At 51.1% G+C, this 17,081-nt stretch overlaps 1 long non-coding RNA gene across 1 annotated transcript; it reads left to right on the forward strand.

Annotated features, from left to right (window-relative positions):
* Positions 1-1,275: 1,275 nt before the first annotated feature.
* LOC309683778 lies at positions 1,276-16,809 on the forward strand. Its single transcript, XR_014270242.1, has 3 exons — positions 1,276-1,323; positions 4,015-4,160; positions 16,786-16,809. It is a non-coding gene; the product is annotated as an uncharacterized lncRNA (long non-coding RNA).
* The last annotated feature ends 272 nt before the right edge of the window (positions 16,810-17,081 follow it).

Raw genomic sequence — 17,081 nt, forward strand, 5'->3', positions numbered from 1 at the left:
ATAAAAGTTTGCTTGGGAAAATCCATGCTGCTCATTCGTAGATGTTCAGGACATGCACGAGTGCTATCGATGTGACGGTGTTGCCCACATGCCTTCGAGGGGCAGAGGAGCCTCCCGGGCAGGGGGCGAGGGCGTGCAGGACGGCTGCCCAGCCTCTACCAGCTTTCCACGCTGCTAACCCAACGGTTTGGTGGTCTACAGCAGCAGCTCTTTGGGAACATGCTGTATTTGCAGGCTTAGTTTTCTTTTACCAAGCAGTAGCATGATCCTAGGGTAATGCCCCAGATCTAAAAAAGGTGAGCTGTTACAAAATCTTCTGTGCTAGCTAGGCTTTGCAAAACCCCAGGCGGTTGGCTCTGATCGTACCCCACCTTTATACCAGCTCAGCTTTATTGTCAGGGCAATGGCACTCCTCCTGTGTCACCGAGCGAGATCAGAAGACGGGCTTGTGGAAATCCATGGGAACAGCGTGCAGCACACACCCATCTACCAGGCAGTCAGTGTATTCCCAACAGCCTTCTCCAGCCTGGCAATCCACAAAACTACTGAGTATTTTCCGTTTAAGTCATTCAGTATCGGCAGAGTTAAGACACAGTCAAATTATGCGATTTTATCGGGTGACTCAGAAGTGGGAGTGTCTATTCCTTTCAAGCACCTTTACATCATCCTGACTCAGCAAAACAAGTCCAGTTCAGCTTTTTTTTTTTTTTTTTCTCGTTTAGCAAGTTTCTTAGGGATGTTTGTTTTAAAGAGGACCCCACCTTCCAAATCCTGGCGGTCATGGTCAGCAAAGCTCCTGCTGCAGGTGAGGCACTTTGTCCAGTCATTGACACCAAAAAACGAGTCCCAGCTTGAGAATGGGACTTGGCACAGGGTTTTTGGGCGCGGAGCCTCCTTGAATGGTGGTGCATTCCCTGTGCATTGGTGTGCCTCCACACGTGTCTGTCCACGCATGCGGGTTGTCCTATGTGTGGCAGTGTGTGCCACAAAAACCGCTGTCCTAACGCCGCAGGAAAACCCTGGAGCTGGGACATTGGACCAAACAAGGGTTTTTTCAGTGGTGACAACTGGCCTTCATTTACCAGCAGAAAAAATTTCTCATCTGTGGTGACATGTTTCTTTTCCCTTTACTGTAAAGTTTCTTCGATAATGATCTGTTCATTCTTTGCTTCTTCCTTTGCCAGGTCAATAATGAAGTATTCAGACCTTTTTTAAATTGTGACCCACCCAACTTATAGGTCAGGACCAGTGAAATACAACATGATGGGACACCAGAGGAGCTTGTCTCAACCACAGGAAAGTACAGACCTGCAGGGAAGTAAGGTTGGTCATTCTTCCCCTCGTTCTGGTTTTGGTTGCTTTAACACCACTGAAATCTCTTGTGACTGACAGCCCGAGAAGTCAGCTCAGGTATTAAAGAAGCCCTTTTCTGAGGGCTTTACTGCAAAACGTTAGCAGTGCTTACACACACATCTGTAGTGCATCCTGCAGCCACTCTGATTTGGGGATGGGGCACACCCCGCCAAGGATCTCAGACAGGAGGGCAACCTGCCCCGTGTGCTGGGAGCTGCTGCACCCAGGGTTTGGCAGACAAAACTCCCGGTTTCTTGGATGGACTTTTTTTTCTAGGGTTCCCGGAACCGCAAGAGGGATGTCCTGTAGCCTCCGGGGTTTTGGCACCAGCTTTTCTGGGTCGCATGCTGTCATGCACACCTCGGCAAGACATACTCCCGATAACCCCTGTCAGGCCTGGGATGTGGGGCTGTGAGGTCTCCAGGTCTGGCGTGTTGTTTTCTCCTGAATTACAGGCTCAGGAGGGCTGAGGCTCTTCAGCTGGGGGTCTTTCCACATCCTCATCCGACCACACGTATGCATCTGTGTGTGTGTGTGTGTGTGTGCGCGCGCGCATATGTATATGTATGTATGGGCGTGCATATGCAACCATGAGACAAATTTACATGAGAGAAAATGTGAAACTAAGCACAGTGCTAGCTGGAGAGAGGCCAGGAAAGGCTTTTTAGACTCCAGCATCTCCTCTAGCACTGCGTCGTTGTAAGGGAGCTTCCTCACCTGGAAATCCAATTGGATTGTGAAAGGGAAAGAAAAGAGCATTTATGAGCCGAATCCAGTACAATTCAAATGAAAAGCTGGGATCATTAGCAACAAGGAGTGCAGAGCTGGAGTTAAGAAAGCCTGCTCTTTGATTAAGGCTGCAGAACGCATGAACAAAATCTCTGGCAAGCAGGATACGAACAATCAGAAAGACTCTTTAAATGCAGAGTCATGCAGTGACGGGGCAGTTGTGAATGGAAAAGAGCTAAAGGATGGAAAACTGCTAACTTACTCAGAAGGCAGAGGTGCTCAGTCAGTATTTTTGTTTATACTTGGCTCTTTCATACGTTCTTCAGGAAGAAAGAGGTGTTTTCCATGCTGTCACACATTAGTGGTATTAAATAGGGGAATACTAAATGCGATCAGGGACCAGGCACGAGATTATTTTTGCTAGAAAACTGTTTGTGGCTTCTCCATCTCCAGAGTTCCTAGAAAGATGCTGAAAAATGGGGAGGTTTCAAAAGGAGCTGTAAGAGTGACTTGACGTCGGCAGCCATCCTTTATCTGAGATAGGAGCACAGAAATGGCCATGCTGAGCCAGGCCAGAGGTCCAGCTACCTCGAGGTCTTATTGCCGGTGGTGGCCAGGGATGGTTGAGGACAGAGACATGCAATGGTGCCTCAGCAGGTCGGGATGGGACCACATTGGTGCTGGGACCACGGGTATGGGGCAGGACCAGCCTTGCAGTAATGGTTATTTCTGTGGGTTCCTCTAGATCCTCGGGGCTGTTGTTGCTGTCGAGTGGCAGCTGTGGAAATAATCCTTTCATTACTCAGATGGATTAGCTATAGGTGCTATAGCCATCATCCAGGAAAAGGACGGATTCCTGGTACAGCCTAGCCAGCTGCGGGGTGGATCACACACAGGGACCTCTCCCTTTCAGTGAAGTGTAGGGGCAGATGAAAAATCAGCTTTAGTAAACTCCAAGCACAGCGTGAGAGGGGTTTACCCGCAGCAGCCATGTCTGGTGGCTGCAGCCTGGCCAGCTCTCCCCTCACCGCAAGGCTGCAGCACCAAAGGTCTTGAGTGAAAGCTAATTTATAACCCCAAACCTTCAAGATCCAACAGATGTGGTGTGTGATACAGGATGGTCCACCTGGTTCTGCAGACAGCAAACCGCCAGGCAACCACCCACCTGAAATTCACCTCATGGTGGAGACTTGAAAGCCCTTGAGCAGAGGTAAAAAAATAAGAAAAAAGAACAAAAAAAGCACAAGAAAACAAGATAAATTAGCAAATGCTAAAAAGGAGTCCATCTGACTGGCAGAGAAGTTGAGCGCCTGTGACTCGGCTGCAAAAGCGGAGGCCCAAAGCCTTGTGCTGCTGGGAGTGGCTGCACGCTGCTCTCCTCCCATCGGTGCTCCCGCTGCCCTGGATGGGGCAAGTTAAGTCAGCCCAAAGGTGCATCTCAAGCTGTGGCCTCATGTCAGGAAAGAAATAGCTGCCCTGCCCTGTGGAGCGGAGCCATCTCTTCTGCAGGAGCTTTTCTGCATAGGGTTTTGGTGGGTGAGTACCCCCTTGCTTGGGGGACCACATCTCACCAGCTGGCAACACCTGAGGTCCACTGCTTTCTTCTTTCTAAACTCTGCTTGCCTTTTTTGCATCTGCTGAAGGCACATGATGCCAGCAAAGGGCATCGCTTTCCATTGCCTTCAGGCCAGCTGCTGGGTGCCAGTGGCCATATGCAGCTCAGGGTTCTTCAGGAGAGCGGTGCCCGGTTTTGTCCTTGCAGATAATCCCATCCACTTTTGGCAGGGGAGCAGCGGTTCAGTAGAGATGGGTGGTGATGCTGGAGCTCCCCGTAGTGCTGGGCCTATTGGTGGTTCCTGGGTGGAGGTGCCCAACACCTCTGCTTTTGGTAGAAATATTGAATTTCTACCTTCTTGGCTTTTTATGTTTAAGGTGTGGTGGCCCTTGTTGAGATGCCTGGAGGGGAGGCAGGACCAGTCCACCCATGCAAGAAGGAGAGAAGGTGCCACACATTATGAAAATCAGCAAGCAAAATAATCTCTTTTCGTGATACAGCCACAAACCCAGAGCATTTACAGGTGAGCAAACCTGGGCATTGGGCAAACAGGGCATGTGACTGAAAGAAAAGGTAAAAGTCACCATTTGGGATGATTTTCAGCATAAACCCCTTCTTCTTAGTAGAAACTCTCCACGTTAAAGCCAAGATGGTGAGCATTTCTCACCTCCCTCCTGTCACCCTCATTCACCTGCAGTTCTTGCTATTTTGCTACCAAAAAAAATAAAAAAGGCAAGCCCTTTCCTCTTCTTTTGTACAAACCTCACTTTGTGCTAACTTTAAAGATACTTGGTGGTGTGCAAAAGGGTCACTGTCACCCGCAGTTACACCATCACTATATTTTCATGTAGTTATCTAAATATGTCTGCCCAATGTAGCAACACACCTTTATCCTTCAATGACAAGTTCCTTGTAAACCTGGGTCGCCTTACCCTACTTGTATAGGCACAACAGGGCAGTGCCTTTGTATAAGTAAAGCCAAGTTTTGCGAATCTCTGTCATTTTATAGCTGAATGGGTTTTGGAGATGTGCTTCTGCTATGCGCACTCCTGAGCAAACCCTTTTTTCTGGCAGAGTGGTTCACAAAATTGGAAGTCCCAGGGATGAGTTTTCAGGAGAGCCGCCAGCTGAGAGCGCATCTCACCCGTGAGCGCATCCCACCCGTGCTGTGCAGCCGCTTGGGTTAAATCCTTGTTGCTGGATTTAAACGAGACTGTGCAGTTGATCTGGCTGGTGGGAAGCAACTGCTGGCTGGTACCTCAGGAAACACTGGCTGGCTTTTGCCCATCACTGGTTTTGAATGTGTCTCTTAGATATTTGGGGTCCTCTGCTGACATGTGCTGGGGTGGAAACTCGAGGCTCTTAATTAAATTTGCCGACTCTGTGTGTGCTGCATGGCTTGAGCTGGTTTTGGGAACTACAAAACAAAACCATTTGGGGGCCTGCTGGCTCCCACCTCTCCCCGGGGCTGCCCTGTAGTCCCCAGTGGGCAGAGCTGGTCCCGGTGCTTGGCTGGTCCCGTTGGGGACCTTTGCGGCAGGAGAGGAGTGATGGTGCTGGGAGGTGGAAACTCCATGCACCGGAGGAATGCTGCAGGGAAGAAAACCATGGGGTGCAGCCCAGGGGGCTTTGGGAGCATGTGATGGCTTCATGGGAGCCGCTCACCACTCCGATGGGAGGCGAGCGGCCGGGCAGGCTGGGCATGATGCTCTGCATGTTTTAAAAGAAACGAAGCTGCTGTTTCCCACCCAGATGGGTGTCCTCGATTGTGCAGTATCTCTCCAAATGCGGGGAGTGTTTTCGGTAGACTTCAGCTGTGACCAGCATCATGATCAGCCCAAACAGCCTTCTTAGACCAGAGGCCCAGGCAGCATAGGAGGTAAATTTGCCTTGTGGTTTAAAACCATTTCCTTTGAAGGATAAGTGGCTCAAAAAATGCAGCTTGATGGGGACAAAGACTTTTTAAATGAAACACAGACTTATTTTTTTTAATACTGCTTATTTACTAACAACAGGTCCAGAAGCTCAGTTAACAGCTTCAGGAAGAGCTTTATCAGGTAAAAACGCAGAGCTGTTTTACAGCCCACAGCTTTTCTGTTGCTTTGACATGTCACTCGTGTTTGTAAGGAGCACTCACAAACTTTTCAGTTGCGGGAGGAACTGCACCAAAGCCCCTTGAAATGGGCAGGTGCTGGGTTCATCAGGATGCATCCCAGCCCTCACCTGCAGGCTGAGCTTTGAGGATGGACCTCCCTGCTTCCGGTGGTGGGGAAGCTGGGGGAAAACTGTCCTCTGAAGGTCTTGGGTGGATGATGGGCATTTAGGGGCACACAACCATTCTGTGACAATGCTGCCCTTTGTCAGAAAACAAAAAAAATAGACTCTGATAGGTATCTGCTACCACTGTGGTTTTTACCTGGTAATTGCTGCTTTAGGGAGAAGGGACTTAAAAACATGTTTATACTGGGTTCACCTGATGCTTGGCCAGCCCCATCTCATGGAGAAAGTACTGGAGGAACGCTGGCCCTGTCCTGGCTGGGAGGTTCTTAAGACGCACCTTGTTCTGGTGATCTGATGGCTGGGGTGCCGACAATAACCAGGGCAAGAGGGGGCTGAGGACGCAGCACTTTGGGTGAAAAGCGAGTTCACCTAAGGGGGTTCAAGGTGGGAAGTGAAAATAACCATCAGCTCAGGCCAGCTCTCATTCTTTAATGAATTGGAGGACTTCAAGGGAAAAATAGGAAAGTGGTGCTGCATCGGTGTGGTGGGTTGACCTTGGCTGGCTGCAAGCCGCCCTATCACTCCCCCTCCTCAACTGGACAGGTAAGGGAAAAAGGCTGGTGGGCCGAGAGAAGGTGGGGAGATCGCTCACCAGTTACTGTCATGGGCAAAACAGCCTCAGCTTGTGGAAATTAATTTAATTTATTGCCAGTCGAAAGTCAGAGTAGCATAATGACAAATAGGAACAAACCTTAAAACACCTTCCCCCCACCCCTCCCTTCTTCCTGGGCTCAGCTTCATTCCCAATTTTCTCTACCTTCCCCCTCGAGTGGTGCAGGGGGATGGGGAATGGGGGTTGCAGTCGGTTCATCACACATTGTCTCTGCTGGTCCTTCCTCCTCAGGTGGAGGACTCCTCACACTTTTTCCCTGCTGCAGTGTGGGGTCCCTCCCATGGGAGACAGTCCTCCATGAACTTCTACAACATGAGTCCTTCCCATGGTTCTTCACGAACTGTTCCAGCGTGGGTCCTTTCCATGAGGTGCAGTCCTTCACAAACAGACTGCTCCAGGGTGGGTCTCCCATGGGGGTCACGAGTCCTGCCAGCAAACCTGCTCCAGCGTGGGCTCCTCTCTCCACGGGGCCACAGGTCCTGCCAGGATCCTGCTCCAGTGCAGGCTCTCCACGGGGTCACAGCCTCCTCGGGGCATCCACCTGCTCCAGCGTTGGGTCCTTCATGGGCTGCAGGTGGATATGTGCTCCACCGTGGACCTCCATGGGCTGCAGGGGGACAGCCTGCCTCACCGTGGTCTTCACCAGGGGCTGCAGGTGAATCTCTGCTCTGGCGCCTGGAGCACCTCCTCCCCCTCCTTCTTCACTGACCTGGGTGTCTGCAGGGCTGTTTGTCTCACACATTCTCACTCCTCTCTCCCCCTGCAGTTGCTGTTGTGCAGCAGTTCCCCCCGCCCCTTCTTAACTATGTTATCACAGCGGCGCTGCCACCGTTGCTGATGGGCTCAGCCTTGGCCAGCGGTGGGTCCGTCTTGGAGCTGGCTGGCATTGGCTCTATCAGACATGGGGGAGGCTTCTAGCAGCTTCTCACAGAAGCCACCCCTGTATCTCCCTGCTACCAAAGCCTGGCCACACAAACCCAATACAACCACCAGAAGAGCAAAGGTTATACGAACCTTTCCTTCCACTCTGGCTAAGGAGGATTTTGCTGAGTGTGGTGGTTTTGTTGACCTGCTGAAAAGGCCGTTCTTCAGACCTCTTCCCCATCCCACTTGAGTACCCTGGTGGTACCACACGTGTGAAGTGCTTTCGCCTGTCTGACAAATCCCAGAGCCATCTGCAGAGTCTGGCGCTCAGATCCTGTCCTGCTTTGTTAAAAGGGTGTTGCAGGCTGTTTATGGAGGCTGCAATCACAGTACTTTCTCCGCCAGAAATGCAGCAGCACAGAGCTTATGCTCCTGCCACGCTTGTGTTGGCAAGTTTGCAAGCGCCAGTGCAGCAAGGCTAACTAATGAAGCTCATGCTTGCAACTTGCTGGGGGAAAAAGTACCAGCAGGATATTCGTGCATTGAAGGGGTGTTGGTAAATTAGTGCCTCTTCCCAAACACACCTCTCTGGTAAAGACTAAGATGTGCATTTCGCTGCACACTGTCCTTGCAATATTGCCAGTGGAAGGCGTAAGGTCAGGCACACTCATCCTCGCAAGCGAAGCCAGGCAGCTGAACTTCCCGCTGGATTACTTCATTTGCAGTGGGTGGTTTTGTTCAAGCAAGGGGGAAAGTGAATGGAAATGAGGGGGAAGAAGCAGCTGAAACCCCTCTGGAGTTTACAACCTGTACCTTCACGCAAGCAGAGTTTGCAAGCCTTTTATAGCAAGATGTAAGTTCAAAGGATGCGAACAGGCATTCCTCTTTTGAGGCCGTTTCATTGAGAATGCCTCGGCCAGACCCAAAACTTAAATTTGTGCTTTCTGTGCAATTTGGGGGTTCATGTGCATGCCAAGAAAAGACCAGTTCGTTGCTACTCATTAAAAGTGTAACTTCCACAGAGAAAAGCAATTTTTAAGAAGAGAGTGGAAGCTCTTTCTGTTTCTTTTCTTTTTTTTTTAATCTTTAGTACATGCATGATTTCAATACCTCAGTCCAAGCAGATCCACTGCCACTCCCAGTCAACACAGTTGTAGCCTCCTGTGAGACTCAAAGTGAGAAAACAAGGCAGCAACTGTTGGCATGGGAAGAGCCAAAATGGTTAATGCTGTGTTTGCATCAGTCTTCATTTTGAGGTGCAGACTGCATTTTTGAGCTCGGTGTTAGAATAATCAGCAATAGCGAGCAACGAGATCTCAGCCAGGAGGAGGAGAGGAAGAACCCACAGCTGTTAGACGTTTATGGGTTGTCATGGCCTGACAAAATTAATCTTCAAACGGTGCAAGAGTTGGCTCAGCCAATCCCAGAACTATTTGTAATTGCCACTGAAAATTTGCGAAGGACAAGCAACTCACCAGAAGACTCAAAAAGTGCATGATGGCACCTGCACAGCAATCATGACGGATTGTACTATACCAGCCTGATTTTCTCCTCTAACAAGGTAAGAGGTGATGCTGTCAGACAGGAACAGGACACTTGGCACATCATTTGGCTCTGCCAAGGCTTTTTATACCTTCTCCTATGTGTTTTTCCCCAGCATGGTTTAAATGAGATTACTAGAATGTGGGTGCAGACTTTGCTGGATGATTGCAACTGGTGCCAATGGTTTGTGGCCACATTGCAGAAATACTTCAAGCAAGGTTTAGGGTTGTTTGGTTGGGTTTTTTTTGTCAGTCTGGTCCCACTTGGTATTTTTATAATTGACTTGAATGCTGGACTGTGGCCTGACCTCTGGAGGTGACGTTAAACTAGGAGGCACTGCCCTGGAGCACATGAGCAGGACTGAAAATGATCTTGGCAAACTGGAGAAGTGGTTTGGAAAATAAAAGGGATTACTCTGAAAACTGAAAAACGACATGGGGAAACGCTTGTTTGTGCAACAATTCCTTTGCATCCCTGCAGCACATCTGGGAGACTTCTTTCCCTTCTGATGGTTGAGAAGCTGCTCCTGGGCATATGGAGTAGATAAAGGAAAAAGATAAAACCCACCATAACCGGCACAGGACATGAAAAAATGGTATCTCATACTGCTCATATGTGCTCGCTGGAAGTGGGTTGGAGATGGCCCGAAGTTCTTCTGGGGCAGGGGGCCAGGGGGTGATGGTGCCTGTTGGGGATGCTCAGCTGTGAAAAGGGAAAACACAAGTACACCTCTGGATGTAGAGTCCTTGGGTGCTGGATGGTCCTGAGACTGTCTGATGCTGGAGAGCTGGCCTTGGAAATGCTTGGACTTGGAGGTAAGCACTGGGGAGAGGAAGAGCAAACATGTTTCCCTTCTCCCCACCTCCTTATCTCTTCTCCTTCCTTTCCCCTCCCAATGTTTCTGTGCAATTAACATTGAGACAAACAGGAACAAAACCACCCCAGGGGACCGTGAACAGATGTGATAAAGAGGAGAAACATAGCAAACATAGATGGAGAACAGGAGAGGTGCCTGAGGACTAGAGGAAGGCTGACATCACTCCGATCTTCAAAAAAGGCAAGAAGGAGGACCCAGGGAACTACACACTGGTTAGTCTCACCTCTGTCCCTGGGAAGGTAATGGAGCGACTCATTCTGGATGTCATCTCCAAACACATTGAGGAACAGGAAGTTATTGGAAGTGGTCAACATGGATTTACCAAGGGTAGATCGTGCTTGACCAATCTGATAGCTTTCTATGATGTTATAACTGAGGAACGACTGAGGGATCTGGGGTTGTTTAGCCTGGAGAAGAGGAGGCTGAGGGGAGACCTTATCACCCTCTACAACTACCTGAAAGGAGGTTTTAGAGAGATGGGAGCTGACCTCTTCTCCCTGGCGACAAGTGATAGGACAAGAGGAAATGGGTTCAAGTTATGTCAGGGCAGGTTTAGATTGGATATTAGGAAGCATTTTTTCACTGAAAGGGTTATTAAACATTGGAATAAGCTGCCCAGAGAGGTGGTGGATTCACCATCCCTGGAGGTGTTTAAGAAAAGGGTAGATGAGGTGCTTAGGGACATGGTTTAGGAGTGGTGGTGTTTTTATCAGGGTAGGTTAATGGTTGGACTTGATGATCTTAAAGGTCCCTTCCAACCTCACTGATTCTATGATTCTATGATTCTATAACTGGTTGGCTGGATTAGGGGAGAGTCGTGGATGTCATCTACCTTGACTTTAGCAAGGCTTTTGACACTGTCTCCCATGACATCCTCTTTAGGAAGCTGAGGAAGTATGGGCTAGATGAGGTGACAGTGAGGTGGATTGAGAGTTGGCTGCGGGACAGAACTCAGAGGGTTGTGATCAGCGGCACAGAGTCTAGTTGGAGGCCTGTAACCAGTGGTGTCCTCCAGTGGTCAATACTCGGTCCAATTTTGTTTAATATATTCATTAATGACCTGGATGAAGGGACAGAGTGTATCCTCAGCAAGTTTGCTGATGATACCAAACTGGGTGGGGTGGCTGACAGCCCAGAGGGCCGTGCTGCCATCCAGCGTGACCTGGACAGGCTGGGGAGCTGGGCAGAGAAGAACCTAATGAGGTTCAACAAAAGCAAGTGCAAGGTCCTGCACCTGGGGAGGAAGAATGCTAGGCACCAGTACAGGTTAGGGGCGGACCTGCTGGGAAGCAGCTCGGAGGAGAAGGATCTGGGGGTTGTGGTAGACAGTAAATTATCCATGGCCCAGCAATGTGCCCTTGTTGCCAAAAAGGCCAATGGAATCCTGGGCTGCATAGGGAAGAGTGTGGCCAGTAGGTCGAAGGAGGTCATTCTCCCCCTCTACTCTGCACTGGTGAGGCCACAACTGGAATACTGTGTCCAGTTTTGGGCTCCCCAGTTCAAGAGGGACAGGGAACTGCTGGAGCGAGTCCAGCGAAGGGCAACTAAGATGATTAAGGGCTTGGAGCACCTCCCTTATGAGGAAAGGCTGAGAGAGCTGGGACTCTTTAGCCTGGAGAAGAGAAGGCTGAGGGGAGACCTTATTATGGCGTACAAGTATCTAAAGGGTGGGCTGAAGGAGGATGGAGCCAGGCTCTTTTCAACGGTTCCCAGTGACAGGACGAGGGGCAATGGGCACAAGTTAGAACACAGGAAGTTCCGTTCAAATACACGGAAACAGTTCTTTACGGTGAGGGTGAGAGAGCACTGGCACAGGCTGCCCAGGGAGGTTGTGGAGTCCCCTTCTCTGGAGATTTTCAAGACCCGCCTGGATGCAGTCCTGAGTGATGTGCTCTGGGCATTCCTGCTTTAGCAGGGGAGTTGGACTAGATGATCTCTAGAGGTCCCTTCCAACTCTGAAAATTCTGTGATTCTGTGATAGATTATTTTGGAAGACACGGCACACCTGCCATCTGCCTTCTCACAGAGACTGGCATGCTGGGGGAGACCATGGGATCAGGGAGCTCTTCCCACTGCGCCGTGCAGCGTACTGAGGCTTTTAAATGTAAAAGGCTCCTGGGTACTGCAGAAAAAAAAACAGCAGAAAGTGGAAAAGTGTGTTCACATCTGCTTTTAAGGACGGAATGGCACATCCAAACCAGGGCTTATGTGCTCTGGGCATGGCAGCTGTGGAGAGATGCCAGCACTGCAGGCATTGCCTGGGGCGGCGGGAGGGATGGAGCTGCGGACCAGGAGTGTGGGTTAGGCTTTAGCCTTCAGCTAAGGCTCTGCTGCCATCGGAGCAATGTTTTATTCCCTGGTGCAAGCCCCCGTGTAACCCATGCTTTGGTGTGGGTCTGTCTGTGCCCGCCCAGCAGAGGTGGCTCATGTCCAAGGTCCACATGGAAACTGATGGGGGACGAGGGGTTTGCCCAGGCACATGCCATGAGCCCACAGAGGGCTGACAGGAGCCTCGTGAGACCTGGTCCAGCTCGTTGGGCTGCATTACTGTGTTGAACAGCAGCTGCTGAAGCCTTTAGTGGGGACGCACAGCTGCTGATACCACACGTAAAAAAAGAACTGTCTGGACACGGTTGCTGGGTCTCATGGGGAAAGAAAAGCAGAAGCAGGATAAAGGAAGGGGGAAAAAGAAGACAAAAAAGCTGTATGAGATGTTACAGAGACAAGGAGAAATGTACACAGCTCAGCAACACACAGCACAGAGAAAGCCAACCCATGTCTTGGGCATCCCCTCCTCCGCTGCAAGCGCGGTTCAGCTCTGGCAAGGACAGGCTGGGGCAGGAGGGTGGGAAGGGGATGCTGCAGAGAGTGGCAGGGCACAGGCAGCAGTTTTGGGCTCATAGGAGTGTTGCTGCGCTACTGTGAGACTGAAGGCATAGTCCAGGAGTGTGACCAGCTCACAGGAGCATTTTATTTGGACATATCAATCAGATCGTATCGAATCCTGATTTGATCACAGGGCTGGCAGGGAAAGGTTAGTCATTTTGATCTGACTCTTTTGGCCAATCTGGAGGTATGCACTTGCTTTGCTCATATGGTGAAAGCACTTCTTCCTCCCAGAGGATGCTTTGAAGGAATAGCCTTGAAAATAGCCTGTTCTAGGAAAAAAAACAGTAGCTGAATGTCAGAGCATTTTTGCCAAGGCCAGAGCAAAAATCCCTCAGAAAAGGACCCTCAAAGGACTGTTTTACCAGAGGCAGCAAAGCTCCTCAGGGTCCCCTTTCGTCCCAGCCCAGTCCTGATGTCCCTTTTTTGGCCTGTCCAGGGTCAGCCACTGGGGCTGCAGGCAGAGGGTGTTTTGCCACCTGCCCTTGGGATGCTGTTTTGCTGGTACCCACCCCAAAACTGCAAGCAACACGCTCACACCTGGGGGCTGATGCGACCTGCTGCAACTGCAGCCTAGCAGCTCCCTGGGGAGCCTGTTGGCAAACAGTGCCTAGGCGCAAGCACCACTTTCGGGGGAAAGGCAGAGGAACCTCCCACCTCTCTTCGCTGCAGCGGCGTGGGAGCAGCGCAGTGCTCAGCAGGGATGCAGGGTCCAATCCCCCGCTGAAAATCTCCATAAGCAAGGCGTGTGTGTGGGTCCTCTGCTGTGGGGCTGCCAGCCTGGTCTGAGCCAGGAGCTGTGCCAGCAGGCAAAGCACAGGCTACTGCGGTGCCCAGCAGATGGATATGGGGTTGTGTGGCTGTGGGAAATGTCAGCAGAGCTAAAAGCTTCTTCTCATGCCTGCCACTGTTGCAGCCCTGGGGCGGGCAGGCAGGGGCAAGGGCGGCTGCTGCCCGGATGCCTCCTCCCAGCAAGCAGGAATATGCCTGGTCTGACCTGGATCTTTCCAGACAAACCTGAACATCGCAAAACAAACTTCTGACGCAGATGGCTTCCTTTGAGGTTTTGGCTTTTTTTTTTTTTTTTTTTTTTTTCTGTTCCTCTATTCTAATAGGTGTGGTCTTCAGCAGTGGATATGCAGTTGCAGTACTTCCCATCTGGTTCCATCAGTCTCGCAAACTGATCTGGTGGGCTGTGCTGCTGACGCGGTGGCAATGAGCATGAGGGAACCTGAAATCCTGCCACTTTCTAGAAACTTTGTGAAGACCAAGCAGCTGAGAGCCCGCCCCGGCTGTCAATCTGCGGAGCTGCACCAGGGGAGGCTCTGCCTGCGCTTGCACAAAAGCAACAGTAAGCCTGAAAGCCCAAACTCACTACATCCCAAGACTTGTTGTTTGGTTTCTTTTTACCCATTGCAGATCTTTTCTATTTCTCCCTGCTTTTAGTTATTTGCTGCTTTTATGGTCCTGGTGATCCCCTACGTGATCAGATATGTGGCCAGGGTTTCTTGCATACTCCCGTGTCTACCTTTGAGGCGGAGGGTACCCTGGTAGTGACGACATGTGGGACCTTTCTCCTGCAGCCTCAGACACCCCACCACACCTCTGAGAGCCCCAGCAGCCATCGGGTGCAAGCTGTGCTTGGCAGTCACGGGCAGGCAGCAGCACAGCTTGGGAGAGGAGCTGGAAAGTCCCAGGTCCAGCCCAGACTGTATCTCTCAATCTCCAATGCGCGGCTGGGCAGATTACTCAAGTGCCTGTGCTTTAGTTCCCCCATCTTTGTAGATGACATCAATACCTGCCTTGCTATGGAAATTAATTACACGCGGTCTACAAACAGGCCAAGCTCAAGCCCATCTGCAGAGGATCTGACCTGTAGCGCCTGGGGCGGCAGCGAGCAACATCCATGTGTCATGTTGGCAGCAGAAGAGTGTCAAACCAACCCAGCTGCAGCAGCAGCAGCGCATCGGTGAGGGCAACAATAGGGAGAGGCAGCGGTATCCGTCCCATCTACCCACCGCATGTAGGCAGAGGTGGCAGAGGAGCCGGACCCCCTGTCACCCCTGTGTAAAAGCCTGGGCTGCTGCCCTGGCCGCCAGCTCTGCCATCACGTGTTGGGGCACCATGGGGTTCTGTAGTCCCAGCCTGGGACAACAGGATGGCACACAGGACGTAGCATTGCTCTTGGAGGCCAGCCCTGGGTTTTGGCGTGACAGCCACATGCTAGTTTGAGAGATAGGGGCCAGTGCAGCTCCCCGTCAGTCTGCAGAGGGACAGCAGCTTTGTTGCCCAAGGGAGGCTTTTGACTTTCCCCACTAGACCCATCGGGTTGTCTGCTCAGAGTCCCACTTGCCCTGCTCCCCACCAGGTGCATGCCTGCAAGCTGCATGGCACTCACTTTTGGCCCCAAATCCCCTCTGCGGGAGGCTGGTTGCACATATGGATATATGCACCCCATGTACAGGTCCTCTGAGGCAACTGAGACAACATGCTGGACATTGCTTCTCTGTGTGGCTGCACACGGAAGGGTCTTACCATGGGGCAGAACAGGGCAAGGCTGCCGTGTGTCTGACTCAGTGCTGTGCAGCCCTGGAGATGCCTGCCTGCCTGCCTGCCTCACCGTGCCTGCATGGGCAGGGCATGATGAAACCTCCCACCAACAGCCTTTCGCTGTTTCTAAATTAGAAGTCACTTTACCATGGGCTACTGATCTGGATTGTCCCCCACAGCCTGTACCCCATCCACACCTCAGTACAGAGAGGGGGGGACCTGGAGCCAGCACAAGCATAAGGGGTTGCTTCCCCACACGCGGCAGACACTGTGCCCCTCTGTGTGCGCATGTGCATGAGGGAGGTATAGAAATAGCCCATGTGGTGGGGAATAACAGCCATGAAGGTTTTCTCATAGCAGAGATCTTCTGGATTGAGTGACGTCCAAGTCCTATGGAAATTTCTGGGGTGTCGGACAATGTGGAAAGTCCAGTTGTGCTCCTTCTTGTCCTTCAGCAGGTATTCACCCTGGTTGTTATTTCCTGCCATTTCCTGTCCATTGATGCCTCAGATAGATCCTGATCCTCAGTTTGATTTGAATTTCATTAAACTCCACAGAAGGGCCTTTGCCCAACTCTGAGCATCAATCGCCAGGGATATCTGCAGCTGCTTTTGGGTCCGAAGGCACCCACTGGTGATGAGAACAGGGCCAAGAGAGACGGAGCGCCCAACCACATCTCAAACATGACAGGGTTCTGAGCCTTTTCGGGTTGGACTGGGAGCCTGAGTCTGGCACCAGTGAAGGAGAGCTCTTGTGCAAGCCTGCACCTTCACTTTTGCTGTTCAGCTTTTATCTCCATTGCCCTAAGGCCCAATTATGGGTTTTCTTGGAAATGTGGGTGGAGGGACATGGATCCTTCTTCTAATCCTTGGTGCTTAAGTGTTTGATGGTTTCCCAAGTGCCAGTGTCGGTGTAGCCTGAGTCATGCACCCCCAGGCAGACCGTCTGCGTTCTCCACTAGTTTTGCATCTTTTCATGAATCCCCTGAAAGACTCAAAAAACCCCAGTAGCTTCTTGAAAGCAGAAATATAAGAAACCTGTTGGAGTGAGCGCTCTGGACTGTACAGCATGTTTATCATGCTTGTATCACATCTAGTTTTACACTAACTGAACTGATGAAGTCCAGGACTTTCTCAGAGGGAGCCAAGCCCACAGGTATCCCAGAAAGCCCATGTGTATTTTGATGCGATGGGATATCTGCTCTACTTATCTTCACTGCTGTTTTTTTATATATCCCTAGAGCCGCACTCAGTGGCTCCTCTTCAAAGCGTCCTCAGACACGGTATTTGTACACGGCAGCCACTTGTGTCTGGTTTATGTAGTCCTGCCAGGGATGAAATTAGGAGCACCCCATACTTTCAGAACATTTAGGTTGCAAAATCACGCTCTGGGCAGGAGGGAATCGCTGGAGCTGAGGCTCCCAGCAGGAGCCAGCTTTCCCAGCTGTGCTGTGCAGTGCCATCCCTAGTGGCACGACCAGGCTCTGCTCCCCCCGCCTGGCTGTATTTATCTTCCCTTATTTTTCTGCTCTTTCAGAGCCCTGAGCCTCCAGCCCTTGAGACGTTCCTCCTCCTCCCACGGCGACACCAGCTGCCAGCAGCCACTTGCTTCATGCGCCAGCACACGCAGGAATGGCAGCAACATTATCTCCCTGGTGCCGGCCAGGGAGAAGTCATAACCTCGCTGGCACCGAAACAGAGATGAAGCAAAAATCGCACAGGCTCTGTTGCTGCATCACCGCTGCACTGTCGGCCGGTCTTTATGTTGCTCTCCTCTCTCACACCTAGGACTCTGCCAGCGTTGCTTCTTCCCAAGCAGGAAACCAACGCTTG

The sequence above is a fragment of the Vanellus vanellus genome (genome assembly GCF_965231255.1).
Source record: "Vanellus vanellus genome assembly, chromosome: Z".
Taxonomy (NCBI): Eukaryota; Metazoa; Chordata; class Aves; order Charadriiformes; family Charadriidae; genus Vanellus; species Vanellus vanellus.